At 42.1% G+C, this 15,267-nt stretch overlaps 1 protein-coding gene and 1 non-coding gene across 3 annotated transcripts in view; one reads left to right on the forward strand and one right to left on the reverse strand.

Moving 5' to 3' along the window:
* The window catches only part of LOC126095244 (ubiquitin-associated protein 1), a 98,272-nt gene that overhangs the window by 23,188 nt on the left and 59,817 nt on the right, over positions 1-15,267 (forward strand). The window lies entirely within an intron of this gene.
* Trnat-ugu (transfer RNA threonine (anticodon UGU)) lies at positions 11,404-11,478 on the reverse strand. The gene has a single exon. It is a non-coding gene; the product is annotated as a tRNA-Thr (tRNA).

The following is a 15,267-nucleotide window of genomic DNA, read 5'->3' on the forward strand; positions in this document are numbered from 1 at the left end:
ACCATCTGCCTGGACTGAACCTACGTCAACCAACCCCACTCCCATTTACTCTTCAGTCTTCTCCTCTTTTCCCTTTCCTCTTTAGCCATTCATGCATCTTTTCATCCTACATGTTTGTGTTTATCTTTATACTATATACCTCTTTACTTCTGTATGCATCCTCTTTGGTTTGAAGCTGGCACAGTACTTACAGTAGAATATTTTTGGCTTCCCTCTGACACCCATGCCTCCATCTTTCCACGCCTCCCTGTTTACCTTTCCCCTGTTGCTTCATAACCTGGGTTGTGAGTAACTTAATCCACTTTCCCTTCTTCCCCTTTTTTCACCTCTCTCCTCCCTGACGAAGGAACAAAGTTCAGAAATCTGGGATACATAATTTTCTGTTCTGTTTTGTGTATCTATCAGCTGGACTGAGCTGAGGTAAGTACTGACCAGCCCCTCTATCTCTTTGTTAGTATTTGTTTCACATCTTTATATGAGATTTTCCATTAATCATATTGATATACTAGTTCCTCATACACTTTTTTTTGAGTACTACTTTAGAAGGACTCAGTAAATGACAGGATTGTAGGTTTTAACTCCAGTGTTTTTAACTACTTTTTGACCCACAGTTGTTTTATTTATTTTTTTATCTGTGTTTTGAAGATGTGTAGAAGTGAGGTGTTAGAGACAGAGTTAGAGTAGTGCATATGAGACAATTGTTAAGTCTATAGATATGTTTGTGGTGAAATGGAGGTATTAATAATGTCATAAAGAAAATAATAACACAAAAGTTAGAAGAATGCAAATTACAGAGTGCAGGGGGGTGGGCTGCCTGGAAAGCTGAGCAGATTAACACCCCAGTTCTCTGATTTTTTTTGGGGGGGGGGGGGGGGGTGAGCCTGCTCAGGTTGAATCTGCCTTGCATATTAATGAGGGCTAATGTGCAAGCCAGTCTGGATGCTGTTTTTTAGGCAGTCTTCTCAAATCCATCTAAGTAAATATTGGCCTAATACCCATATTCCATCTCAGATCCATGCTTACAAACATTTAGAAAACTTTCTCACCCTTGAAAATGAGATTCATTCTAGACACAAACAGAGGGAACACACAGATTCTGTCCTGGGGATGTGGAGTGGTAGCAATAGAAAGGGCATCTGACCACAAAATATCACTAACAGTGCCAAAACTGATATGAAAATGTTGATCTCATACACAAATGGAAGAAGGTGAGGAAGGATAAGCAGAAGAAAAAAGAGAAGTAGTAGTACAAGTAGAGGGTCTCCCATGTTTTACACTGCTGCCTACTTTGCAAGATGGTGAAGGCTCAATTTGCTCAACAACTAGAGGCTCTGCCTTATTAGCTGAGTGAGCCTTATTTTTTAAACCATCTGAAGTCACATGCATTAACTTTCCTGACCCATTATATGTCAGACAAGGAGATACTACGAGGAAGGCTCTGTTCAACATGTGCACTGTGCCTGGAACAATGCTCAGATATATCAGTTATCAGATTTCTTCAAGCCCTACAAAGGATTGTGGAAAGATGAAGAATACCTAGCATAATTTACACTGACAGTGCTACTGTCTTCCATTTCATGCACACAGACCTGAAGGAGCTAATGTAGGCTCTCACAGCAAACAAGTTATAAAATAGCCACCTTAATTAACAAAATGTTGAGAAATACCTACATGAAAGTAAAATTTGGAGGCAAAATATCCATAAATTTTGTGATCAAGACAGAAGCCAGGCAAGGAGATTTAATTTAACAAATTTCCCAATTTGCCTGCCCATTGAAGTCCACTGGAGAATTTTATGGTCATTATTATTACCTGTTGAGATGGTGTGTGAATTTTTGTGTTGTGCCTTCTCTTCCAGTTTGCGATTCATTATCACAGTGTGGACCAAAGTTTATATGAAAAACTTTGTTTTCAAATACTTGCAACTGGTGTTCTTCCACTTAAATTAAACCCCCATATTTCTGCTCCATAAGGAGGACTGTCTGACGATGATGTTACATAACCTCATTTCAGTTTTGCTGTTCATTAGTTTAGACGCTAGAAGTTTTTGTATGGGGCAGTTGATGCTGTTAGCATTTTGTAGTTTCATTTATCACTTCTCCTTGTCTTTGCTTTTGTTGGTCTGTCATTGTTCCCAGAAATTTGAACTGTTCAGTGCATATGAATTTATGTTTGCCGATTATTAGAAACGATTGGTTGTCTTGCTCATCTCTACATCTTTGAACTGTCATATATTTTGTTTTCTTATCATTTATTTCTAGGCCAAGTTTGGATGCTTCTTTTAAGAGATTCACAAATAACTATCTAATCTTGCTTCACTTTTTCCAATAAGTACTATATGGCCTGCCTGCACTAAAACCTCAACTTTGTTTGGAGCTTCCAGCAGGCACTAGTTTTAATTTCCTTGCAACTCACTCAGACTACGTTAAAGAGAAGAGGTGACTGAGCATTGCCATCCCTCCCCCCCCCCCCCCCCCCCCCCCAAAAAAAAAATCTCTCCCCTTGGTAGTCCAGTTTTATTCCTATAATGGTCAGAATTATTTTATTTAGCTAAATACTGTTTATGTTATCATCCATGCACATTTTGCAAAGATTTATCTGTTTAATTGGAAAACCCAGGCCTATCATTGAGTCCTAAGCTTTCACAGAATCGGTGAAAATATTGTGTATTTTTTGTTTACATTCCCATACTTTCTCATTTTTTGTTCTGATTACAAATATATTTTCAGTAGTGGATCTATTTCTGTGAAAGCCATTTTGATAATCCCTGACTATATTTTATGCTTATTGTTTCAAGTGGTTTAGCAATAAACAAGATAAGATCTCACAGGTGTATAGTTTCTAAAGTCTTCCCTGTCATTCTTTTTACGTATCAGAGCTGTTAATGATTCTTTCCACTGTTAATGATTCTTTCCATTCTATAGGTATGTTCTCAGTATTAGAGATTACCTATATCACCTGATACACATCTATGCAGTGATTATACACCACATTTTAATATCTCAGTTGGAATTCCATCATTCCCAGTTGCCTTTTTTATTTGTATGATACATTATTAGGCCTGCTGCTGGAGTCTGTAATTGGTAATTTTGGATCAGATCAGTTCTGTAGATTGTCAAAATATTTCATGCTTGTGGATACAATTTTGCATATTTCAATAATTATCTTAGATTTGTAACTAAAACCTCTTTTAATTTTAAGCCACAAAGGAATTACAGACATTGGTTGTGACTGGTTGCTGATTTAATTCAGTGTGGAAAGTTGAAAATTTGTGCCAGACCAGGATTCAGACCCAGGTCTCCTACTCACTAGGCAGATGCTCAGACCACTAAGCTGTCCAGACACAGTGGTCATCGCAACTGAATGGACTGCCCTAGCCATCCTCCAGTCAGACCCAAATTGTCAACTCACACAAACGCTACTAATGTAGTGCCCCTTTGCTTCAGGTATTACTTCTTTTTCTTAAGATTTATTTTATTGGCCTCCTTTTGTGTGTGTCAGTAAGTAAACACTGTTTTGGGGTTCTTATTTGCATGTAGCCATGACCTGCATAATTTTATAATATTGCCTTCAGCTTAGTCACATTCTCCTCAATGCCTTTCTTTAGTCTCTGTAGGTCATTACTCAAAGCAGGGAGGATTACTTCTGTTATTCTGTTCCAGCATACTGACCATTTCATTATTTTCCCCTGTACTACTTAAAACCACAAATTGATTTGAAACTACTTCTTTGTATTTTAATATTTATTTTGTCCCTATTACATATTCGAGGTTAAATTTTCTTATGGTTTGAGGTCTTATTTTCGCTTTAGGTGCTGCCTTCAACCTAATTCTCATTGTACTTACTACTAGTTTGTGGTCTGATCCCAGTTCTTCTCCTCAGAGGGATCGTACATCTCTAATTTACTTTCTATGTCGGTTATATTATGTGAACATGATCAGGGAAGGTAGTGCTGCTAATAATCATGTCCACTGATACAGCACAATTTATCAACAGAATGGCATTGTCACTAGCTTTTTCATGTAAACTTCCATTTCCAGTAGCAGGTTTGAAAATGTCCACTTTTTGTACATTTGCATTAAAATCCACTATTACTATCTTGACATCATTTTTTGTTCCGTAAGCCTGATAGATTTTCATAGAAGTTTTCCTTTGTTGCATCATCTTTGTCATTGGTTGGTGTGTGACACATATTAATTACCAGTTAAAACATTTGGAACTCAGTCTAAGATATGAGGCATGTTCAGAAAGTAAGTGTACTGTGATCATAACAGGCTGTGGTTTTTTTTTTGTTTTTTGAAGATTGCCAACACAGAGAGGTAGATGGGATCCCCTGACCAGAATGAGTGTCCCAGGAACGTGATAGTACACAAATTGATGTTGTAGTGTCCAGTTGCATGAAAGATATTCATAAAAACTCCCACCAAGTGTGAGCCACGTGCTGTTATCTGCCTCGTACTCGCAGAAGGAATAATGCCTCCTGAAATTTTTCAGAACTCAAAACTGTTTTCTGTTAAAGTGTTACAAAGACAATGAGTGTGTTTAAATGGTGAACAAATATTCATGACAAATAGAGGAGTGGAAGACCTTTCATTTTGACTGATGAGTTGGTGCAAAAAAATGAGAAACTGTTCGTGATAGTGGATGAAATGTCTGCGATGTTTCCACAACTCTGAAGAACTCTTATATGAGACAGTGACAGGAACACTGGAATGATAGATACTGTGCACAAGATGGGTCCCAAAACAGCTAATAGAGCAGAACAAGAAAAATGTTAGTAGTGCCCTCGAGTTTCTTCAGCAACCTAAATTGGAAGGTGAAGATTTTCTGTGCTGTATTGTGACTGAAGATGAAACATGGGTGGCTTATTATGAGTCTGAGACAAAAAGACAATTGTCACAGTGGCATCACGCCTATCCCAATCTCTCAGAAAATTCAAAACCGTAATTTCGCACAAAAAAGTCATGGCCTTGGTGTTTTAGAAGTGAAAAAGTTTCGTGTTGATTGAATTTCTGCCTCAGGAGGATATCATCAGTGGACAACGGTATTGAGAGACTCTAAAAAACTCAAAAGGAGCATTCAAAACAAAAAGAGGGGAATGTTGTTGACAGGAGTGTGCTTGTTGCACAATAACGCCTGCCCCCTTACACAGCTTTAGCCACCAAGATGCTCTCGGATTCATTTGTTTGGGATGTTTTGAACCCCCCCACCTGCAAGCTATGTTTCCTTGTCTTTGTGCCTTCGGACTATTATATTTTCACCTCCCTGAAGGCACGTATGAGGGGAAAAGAAATTACTGTAGGTTGAAAATAATTTCGTAATCGGATGTCTGCTCCAAATTCATTGAGACCATTTTCTTTATCACTGTTAAAAATTGTATCTTTATCCATTTGTTGTATATTCCTGGCCAACGGTGCTGTTTCCTGCCTTCCTGCTGTTGTTATATTGTCAATGCGTAGTTATTTACGGACTTTTCTCAAGAATCCTGTTTGTTTTAAACATACTCCATACATTCATTTTCCAAATCTCGTGTCCATTTCAGATCATTAAGAGAAGTAACTGAATAAAATGTGTCAGGAAAAGAATATATTAGCTCAAGAGCTGCCAAAATGAAAGTAGTGTTCCTCTTAACCTTCTACACTAAGTTAGACACCGGGAGACGTCATATAATTGACCTTAGTAAACATGTTGGAAAAAAATTACAAACATAATCAGGAAAAGAAGACTGCTTCTTATAGTCCTTTCAAAAAATTGATCCTAACCTCATAAGAAAATTAAATGGCTAACTATTGCCAGGATATGATTGTATAGGTATTGTGGTCTTCAGTCTGAAGACTGATTCGTGCAAGCCTCTTCATCTCTGAATAACTACCACAACCTACATCCTTCCGAATCTGCTTACTGTATTCATCTCATGGTGTCCCTCCATGATTTTTTAGCCCCCCCCCCCCACACACACACACTTCCATTCAGTACTAAATTGTTGATCCCTTGATGTCTCAGAATTTGTCTTATCAACCAATCCCTTTTTTTGGTCAAGTTATGCCACAAATTTCTTGTCTCGCCAGTGCTATTCAGTACCTCATCATTAGATACGCGATCTGCCCACCTAATCTTCAGCATCCTTCTGTAGCACCACACACCACATTTCAAAAGCCTCTATTCTTTTCCCTCCCCCTGCAGATCTGGGTGTTAGAATAGGCCCAAGGTATTCCTGCCTGTCGTAAGAGGCGACTAAAAGGAGTCTCACACTTTTCGGCCCGGTGAGTTCAGGTCCCATTCTACCGTTTGACCTGCCACTTTGCAAATTCTACAGAAGTGCGGGCCATATGGGGAAGGACGCCTTATGTGGTGCACGATTTATCCATAGTGACCTTAGATATGATCTCCTGAATCTCTTGTCACGGCTTTGCATCTCCACCTGCGATTCAACTATTTGGCCGAGGACACTTTCCCGGGTATGTCATCTTCTTCTGTTGACCTTGAGGATAAGTTTGGAGAAGTGACAGCACTGTCCAAGGTGCAAAACGGCACAGTCTTGATTCAGACAGAATCCCCAGCCCAATCCCGAGCGTTACTTGCATGTGACAAGCTGGGTGGTGGCGATACTCCTGTTTCCATCACTCTCCATAAAAGCCTCAATGTGGTCCAGGGATTCATTTTCCTTCGCGATCTCCTCTTACAGTCTGACTGTGAGCTCTGCACCAATTTAGAAAAGTGTAGAGTTCATTTCATCCGGCACGTTTACAGGGGACCCAAAGACTACAGGGTTGCTACTGATGCCTTCATCTTGGCCTTTGAGGATGATTCATTGCCTGAAAAGGCACCCCCTATGTGGTGCTTTAAGTTCGGGCACATGTCTTCCCGCTGCACTTCCAGCGCCACATGTCAAGACTGCGGACGACAACTGCACCCAGGTACTCCATGTGCACCACCTCCCACTTACATTGACTGTGGATGGCACCACTATCCCTGCTCACCAGACTGCCTAGTACTCCAAAAGGAGCGGAAAATTATGGAGTAAAAGACCATGGACCGGTTGACTTACACAGAGGCTACACTTAAATTTGAAAGATTACACCTGATTCGGTTGACATTGACATATGCTGCAGCTACCTCACCATCACCGTCCCAAGTGACAGCGGTTCCTCACTCTGTGCCATGAACAGTGGGCCCTCCGCGGGCCACCAGAATACATCCACCCCCTTGGTGGTAGGGGGCAAATCCTCCTCCATTGCTCCCAAAGCATATTTTTTGGGAGCAAGCCCCCCCCCCCCCCCCCCAAACGAAAGGGACATCGGTCACAACCTGTGCCTTTTAAATACAGGTGGCACATGACACATATTCGGCCATTGATCTCTCAGTTTGCAGTCCTGGCCTTCTCCCGTCTATCCACTGGTGAACACTCGACGACACTGTGTGGTAGTGACCACTTTCCCATCTTCTTGTCACTGCCCTGGCATTAGGCCCACAGATGCCTGCCCAGATGGCTTTAAACAAGGCGGACTGGGAAGCCCCCACCTCTGCTGTCATCATTGAATCTGCTCCACATAGTAACATCAATGCGGTGGTTGAGCAGATAACTACAACAATCGTTTCTGCAGCGGAAAACGTGATCCCTCGTTCTTTAGGGTGCCATTGGTGAAAGACAGTCCCTTGGTGGTTGATGGTTGCCAGAAGTCGCTGAAGCAATTCAGAAGCGTCGGTGAGCTCTACAGCGGCATAAGCGGCACCCTTCCCTGGAGCACCTCGTAGTTTTTAAACCTCCATCCCCGCATTCACCAGCTTATCAGGAGTGTTAGGAGAGATAGGAGAGATCCGTCTCGGCCATTGGGTGCCATACGTCTCCTTCCCAAGTCAGGGCAAAGATCAAACGAGTTTTTGGGTACCAGACCCCAACTGGTGTTCCCGCTGTTAACATAAATGGTGTGTTATCCGCCGATGCAAATGAGATTGCCGAGTACTTTGCTGAGCACTATGCTCGCACCTCTGCATCGGAGAATTACCCCCCCCCCCCTTCCCCCCTCCCCAGATGGGAGGGATAGTCCTCTCATTCACTATACGCCACAGTGAACCCTATAACGCCCCATTTACAGAGTGGGAGCTCCTCAGCGCCCTTGCACATTGCCCCGGCACAGCTCCTGGGCCTGATCGGATCCACTGCCAGATGATTAAACATCTCTCATCTGACTACAAGCGACATCTCCTCGTCATCTTCAACTGGATCTGGTGTGATGGTATCTTTCCATCACAATAGTGGGAGAGCACCATCATTCTGGTGCTCAAACCCGGCAACAATCCACGTGATGTGGATAGGTATCGGCCCATCAGCCTCACCAACATTCTTTGTAAGCTGCTGGAACGTATGGTGTGTCGGCGGTTGGGTTAGGTCCTGGAGTCACATGGCCTGCTGACTCCGTGCCAGGATAGTTTCTGCCATGGTCGCTCTACGCCTGATAATCTTGTCTCCCTAGAGTCTGTCATCCGAACAGCCTTTTCCAGACTCCATTTTGTTGTCGTCTATTTTGATTTATGAAAAGCATATGACACCACCTGGCGACATCATACCCTTGCCACATTATACGAGTGCGGTCTCTGAGGTCTGCTCCCAATTTTTATCCAGAATTACCTGTCGCTTCATACTTTCCGTGTCCAAGTTGATGCCTTCCATAATTCCCCCCATATCCAGGAGAATGGTGTCCCGCAGGGCTCTGTATTGAGTATCTCTATTTTTAGTGGCCATTAACGGTCTAGCAGCAACTGTAGGGCCGTCCATCTCACCCTCTCTGTATGCAGACGACTTCCGCATTTCATACTGCACCACCAGTACTGGTGTTGCTGAGCGGCGCCTACAGGGAGCCACCCGCAAGGCGCAGTCATGGGCTCTAGCCCATGTCTTCCAATTTTCGGCTGCAAAGTCGTGTGTTATGCGCTTCTGTTGGCATCATACCATTCATCAGGAACCAGAACTTTACCTAACTGATGATCCTCTCATTGTAGTGGAGACAGATCGATTTTTAGGAATGGTTTTCGACGCCTGATAGACTTGGCTTCCTCACCTTCGTTAGCTTAAGCAGAAGTTCTGGCAGCACTTCAGTGCCCTCTGCTGTCTGTGCAACACCAACTCTACGCTGCTGCATCTCTACAGAGCCCTTGTTCAATCCCACCTTGACTCTGGGAATCTGGTTTATGGTTCTGTGGCACCCTCAGCGTTGCGTTTACTCGACCCAGTGCACCACTGTGGTGTTCAACTAGTGACGGGAGCTTTGAGGATGAGTCCGGCGACCAGCGTCCTGGTGGAGGCTGGAGTCCATCCATAGCAGGTCAGATGTGCACAACTGCTCACCAGTTACATTGCACACGTTTGTAATTCTCCTGCGCATCCGAATTACCATCTCCTTTTACCACCCATGGCAGTTCATCTCCCGCATTGGTGGCCAGATCAGGACTTACAATTGCAGTTCATGTCTGATCCCTTCTATTTGAACTGTAGTCCTTGCCTTTACCACCTATGCTAGAGGTCTGTTTGCATACACCTCCATGGTGTACACTTAGGCTGCAGCTTCGTCTGGACCTTTCACATGGCCCAAAGGACTCTGTTCACCCCTCGGCTCTCCACTGTCACTTCCTCTTGATTCTTGATATGTACCGGGGCCATGAAGTGGTTTACCCCGGCAGTTTGATGGCTGATGGTCACATCAGCTTTGCGTATGTCCATGGAGGACATACTGAACAGCTTTCCTTGCCTTATGGCTGCAGTGTTTTCACTTCAAAGCTAGTGGCTGTATCTCGTACTCTTGAGCACATCTGTTCATGGCCTGGGGAGTCGTTTCTTCTGTGTACTGACTCCTTGAGCAGCCTACAAGCTATCGACAAGTGCTACCATCGTCTTCCTTTGGTAGCGACTATCCAGGAGTCCATCTATGCTCTTGAACGGCCCAGTCATTCAGTGGTGTGTGTGTGTGTGTGTGTGTGTGTGTGTGTGTGTGTGTGTGTGTGTGTGTGTGTGTGTGTGTGTGGACCCCAGGACATGTCGGAATCCCCGCAATGAACCTGCTGACAGGCTTGCCAAACAGACTATACAGAAACCGCTTATGGAGATCGGCATTCCAATAACTGACCTGCGTTCATTTTTATGCTGCCAGGTTTTTTGGCTTTGGGAGATGGAATAACATAGTCTCAGTACACACAACAACTTGCGTGCCATTAAGGAGACTACGAACGTGTGACAGTCCTCCATGTGGGCCTCTCGCAGGGACTCTGTGGTTCTCTGCTGGCTCCGTACAGCCACACTTGGGCGACCCATGGCTACCTCCTGTGCCACGAAGACCCACCTCGGTGTCGATGCAGCACCTGGTTGACAGTGGCCCACATTCTGGTGCACTGTCCCCCTCTGACTGCCCTGCAACGAAATCTTCAGTTACCGGACTCATTGCCGCTAATTTTATCTAACAATGCCTCATCGGCTAATTTTGTTTTACATTTTATTCGTGAGGGTGAGTTTTATCATTTGATGCTTTGAGGGTGGAGGTTTTAATGTGTTGCAAAGTGGCTGGCTTCTCCTTTTTATTCTCATGGTCAGTCAGCCACGGTAATCTGTTTTGTCGTTTTAATCTCTTCTACCTGTTTCTTGCGTTTCTGTGGTTTTCTTCTCCCCTTTTGTGCATTTAAGTGTTTGTTGTCCTTCTGTCATTCTTGTGGTTTTTCCTTTCTCTCTGTTGTGTGTTGTCAGACTCACTTGTTTTAATGTCACGCTTGTGGCATTGTTTTATTCGGAACAAGGGACCGATGACCTAGCCGTTTGGTCCCTTCCCCCCTCTTTTAAACCAACCGACCAATCTATTCTTTTCTTGTGTAAACTATTTATCATTTTTGTTTCACTTCCGCATGCGTAAACCCCAGGCAAATATTTTCAGAAAAAGCTTCATAACACCCAAATCTGTATTCGATGTTAACAAATTTCTCTTCTACAGAAACGCTTTTCTTGCCGTGGCCAGTCTACACTTTGTTTACCTACCTCAGCCACCATCAGTTATTTTGCTTCCCAAATAGTAAAATTCATCTACAACTTTAAGTATCTTGTTTCCTAAACTAATTCCCTCGCATCACATGATTTAATTTGGCTACACTCCATTATCTGTGTTTCGTTTTCATTGATATTCATCTTACAGCCCCCTTTCAAGACACCGTCCATTGTGTTCAATCAGGAAAGCTCGAAGTTTTTATTTCTTCTCTCTGAACTTTACTTCCTTCTTCAAATTTTTCTTTGGTTTCCTTTACTGCTTGTTCAGTGCACTGATTGATTGATGTCAGGGATAGGCTACAACTGAAATGATAATGAAATGGACACCCTAGCTGCAAACAGGCATTGATGTACTTCATTGGGGACATGGTGAAAATGTGTGCCCCGACCGGGACTCGAACCCGGGATCTCCTGCTTACATGGCAGACGCTCTATCCATCTGAGCCACCGCGGGCACAGAGGATAGTGCGACTGCAGGGACTTATCCCTTGCACACTCCCCGTGAGATCCACATTCCCAACATGTCCACACCATTACATTCGTAGTGCGCCTAATAGATGTTTGCCCATCATACTCATTACTCGTGGCAGATTAATCTACCAAGTCCCTTACGAGTTCAGGCATAGCGTGTGCGTTTGCACACGCTATTACTCATTAATGAGTATGATGGGCAAACATCTATTAGGTGCACTACGAATGTAATGGTGTGGACACGTTGGGAATGTGGATCTCATGGGGAGCGTGCAAGGGATAAGTCCCTGCAGACGCACTATCCTCTGTGCCCGCGGTGGCTCAGATGGATAGAGCGTATGCCATGTAAGCAGGAGATCCCTGGTTCGAGTTCCGGTCGGGGCGCACATTTTCAACATGTCCCCAATGAAGTACATCAACGCCTGTTTGCAGCTAGGGTGTCCATTTAATTATCATTTCATTTCTTGCAAAGCTGCCTGGTCATCCACGGTATCTGTTCTTTCGGGAACAGATACTACCTTCATATATAGGCTACAACCCTTTCTCAGTCCCACCTCTATTATTACTTTCCTTTCACACCCTCTGACTCTCATAACTGGCATATATGGTTTCTTTACAAGTTGTAACTAGCCTTACAAGTTGTAACTAGCCTTTCATTCTTTTATTTCACCCCTGCTTCCTTCAGAACTTCAAAGTGAATATTCCAGTCAACATTGTCAAATTGTCAAAATGTTTCTCTAGGTCTACAAAAGCTATAAATATAGCTTTGCCTTTCTTTAACCTATCTTCTAAGAGAAGTCATAGGGTCAGTATTGCCTTTCATATTCCTACATTTCTCCAAAATCTAAATTCATCTTCTCCGAGGTCAGCTTCTACAAGTTTTTCCATGCCTCTGGAAAGAATTTGTCTTAGTATTGCAACTGTGTCTTATTAAAGTAATAATTCAGTGTCGTTCGCACCCAAAGGCACCGGCTTTCTTTGGAACTGGAATACTTACATTCTTCTCGAAATCTGAGAGTATTTCACCCATTTCGTACATCTTGCCAGTAGATGGAAGAGTTTTGTCATGGCTGGCTCTCCCATGGCTGTCAGTAGTTCTTACAGAATGTTGTGTACTCCAGGGGCCTTGTTTTGACTTGAGTCTTCAGTGCTGTGTCAAGTTTTTCTCGCAGTATCATATCTCCCATCTGATTCCTCTTCCATTTCTAAAATGTTGCCTTCAAGTTCATCTTCCTTTTATAGACTCTCCACGATATACACTCCGTCCATCTTTCAGCTGTCCCTTCTTTGCCTAGTACTTGTTTCCCATCTGAGCTCTTGATATTTGTACAGCTGCTTCTCTTTTTTCCAAAGCCTGCTTTAATTTTCATGAAGGAAGCATCTATATTTTGCCCAGTGAAATGTGCTTCTAAATCCTTATATTTTGGCCATTCCTGCTTACCTGTTTTTCACTTTTTGCCACACTTGTTTTTTAGACATTAGTGTTGGTTTCCAACTGCTCCATTAGGTGGATTCTTATATTTTCTCCTTTCATGAATTAAATTCAATATCTCCTGTGACATTCAAGGATTAACTGGCGGCGTTGAGTGAACATTTTTTGTGTAGTGATGTCTCAGTTTCTTTAAAAAGTGATAGTGAGGTTTGCGTGATGAAGGTCAAAAGAGGTATCCTGTGTGCCGACTGCAAGTAGTGGTACCAAGATAAATGTGTCAAAGTCAATATGAAATATATAGAAGACTAACATGACTGGACATGCTGACAGTGCTTTGTAAGTGCCGCGGAAAACAAAATAATGAACACACTAAAGACAAAAGAAAAAATAATAACCGTATTAACAGATGATTTAGTGTCAATCAATACAAAATATCAAGAACTTCTGAGGAAATATCAAGAGCTGGAAACTAAATATAAAGCAGTTGATTGGAATTATCGCCTAACTCAAGGCAATGCCATTGTTAATAGTCATTCCGCGCAGAAAATGTGGCCTGTGCTAAAAAAACAAACAAGCAAGAACTACATGTAAGTACAGCCCCAGTGATACCATTATCAAACAAATTCTCAGCACTAGTAGCGGATTGTGGTAACACAACAGACATAAACGAACCAGAAAGTAATCACAAAACTCCCACTAAAGAACCAATAAAGAACTTGCCAACCTTAAGAAGCACCAAAGGGCTCCTTCTGTTTGCCAACAGTCATGGAAAAGATCTATCTAAATGTTTTTGCGAACGTATGCTTTCAAAGCATTCAGTTTTCGCGAAAATCAAGCCTGCTGCAATGTTAAATGCAGTGGTGGAGAATATTACAACAGAAACAAGTCAATTGAACAAAGACGCTCACGTTGTGATTATTGGCGGTGGCAACGATGTAAACAAAAACAAAAGCAAGACAGCCATGCGATGCTTCCGTAACATATTACCAAAACTATTTCAAACGAACATTGTCATCACGAACGTGCCAGTGCGACATGATTTACCACTGTGGTTGTGTGGAAACAAAGAGATTCGACACAACAATTCCAAGCTGAAGAAACTGTGTGATAAATTTAGCCATGTACATTTGATAGGCTTAAGTAAGATGAGTCGTGATGAACACACAAAACACGGATTCCACTTAAACAGGAAAGGGAAGGCCAAGCTAGTTTCCCACATAAACAAACTGTGCGAGAAAGACAGTGTGGAGAAAGCTCCAATTGCTCTGGGCTCCAACCACGAGACTTTTTTAGAATAAAGGACCATAATAATAGTTTTCAGGGATGTATTTCGGATATGAGTCCCGTTCGCGCAAAGAAAACCCAGGCTGTGAAATAAGTGATCAGTCATTGCAGGTCAGTTCTAAAAAAACCGGTGTATGCAAAATGTAACTCAAACAATTTTGATTCATGCAAGATGGTAACTAAACAAGAAGGGATAACACCCTTAAAGTTAATGCACTTAAATGTGCAATATCTCAGAAACAAACTAGACATTCTTCAAATATTCATAGAGAAACACTTGCCACATGTACTAGTAATGACTGAACATGGTCTAAAATGCAGTGAAATAATATATTATAAATTAGAAGGTTATGTACTAGCAAATAGTTATTGTAGGCAAAACCATAAAGGTGGTGGTGTGGCAGTTTATGTAAATAAGGATATAGAAGCTAAAAAAATTTCCTTTCTTGAACACCACACCAAAGAAGGATCAATTGAAATGACAGGTATTGTACTCCACAGTAATGATCTTAAGTTACCAAAGCATAAAGTGATTGGAGTATATAGGCCACCAAATGCTGATGCAATGTTGTTTATGGATAAACTTAGTAGTGTTGTTGGCCAGGCCGGTTCTAATGACCTTACTATATTAGGTGACTTTAATATAGATGCAAACTCAAATAGTATAGTAAACTTGAAACGCAGTTATGTACTGACCTCATACAATCTTGTAAATATAATGAACTCTGCCACCAGAGTGACGGACACATGTTCCACTAGTATAGATTATGCTATAATCAACAAAGATGTTTTAGACAAGGTAAATTACAGTAACTTAGATTTTCTTTATTCTGACCACTTCTGTCAGGTGATAGAATACAAAAATTCAGTTGTGCCTAAAATAACAAAAATTGTGCTACAGAAACGAATGCTGAATACCTCAAATATTAATGCTCTTAAAGACAAACTAGCGAATGAGAAATGGGATTCTGTGTACCAGGTAAAAGGGTCGGATGAGAAATGGAATGGATTCTACTCAACCCTACTGCATCATTATGAATATAGTTGTCCAGTCAGA

This window comes from Schistocerca cancellata, chromosome 8, assembly GCF_023864275.1.
Source record: "Schistocerca cancellata isolate TAMUIC-IGC-003103 chromosome 8, iqSchCanc2.1, whole genome shotgun sequence".
NCBI classification, from domain to species: Eukaryota; Metazoa; Arthropoda; class Insecta; order Orthoptera; family Acrididae; genus Schistocerca; species Schistocerca cancellata.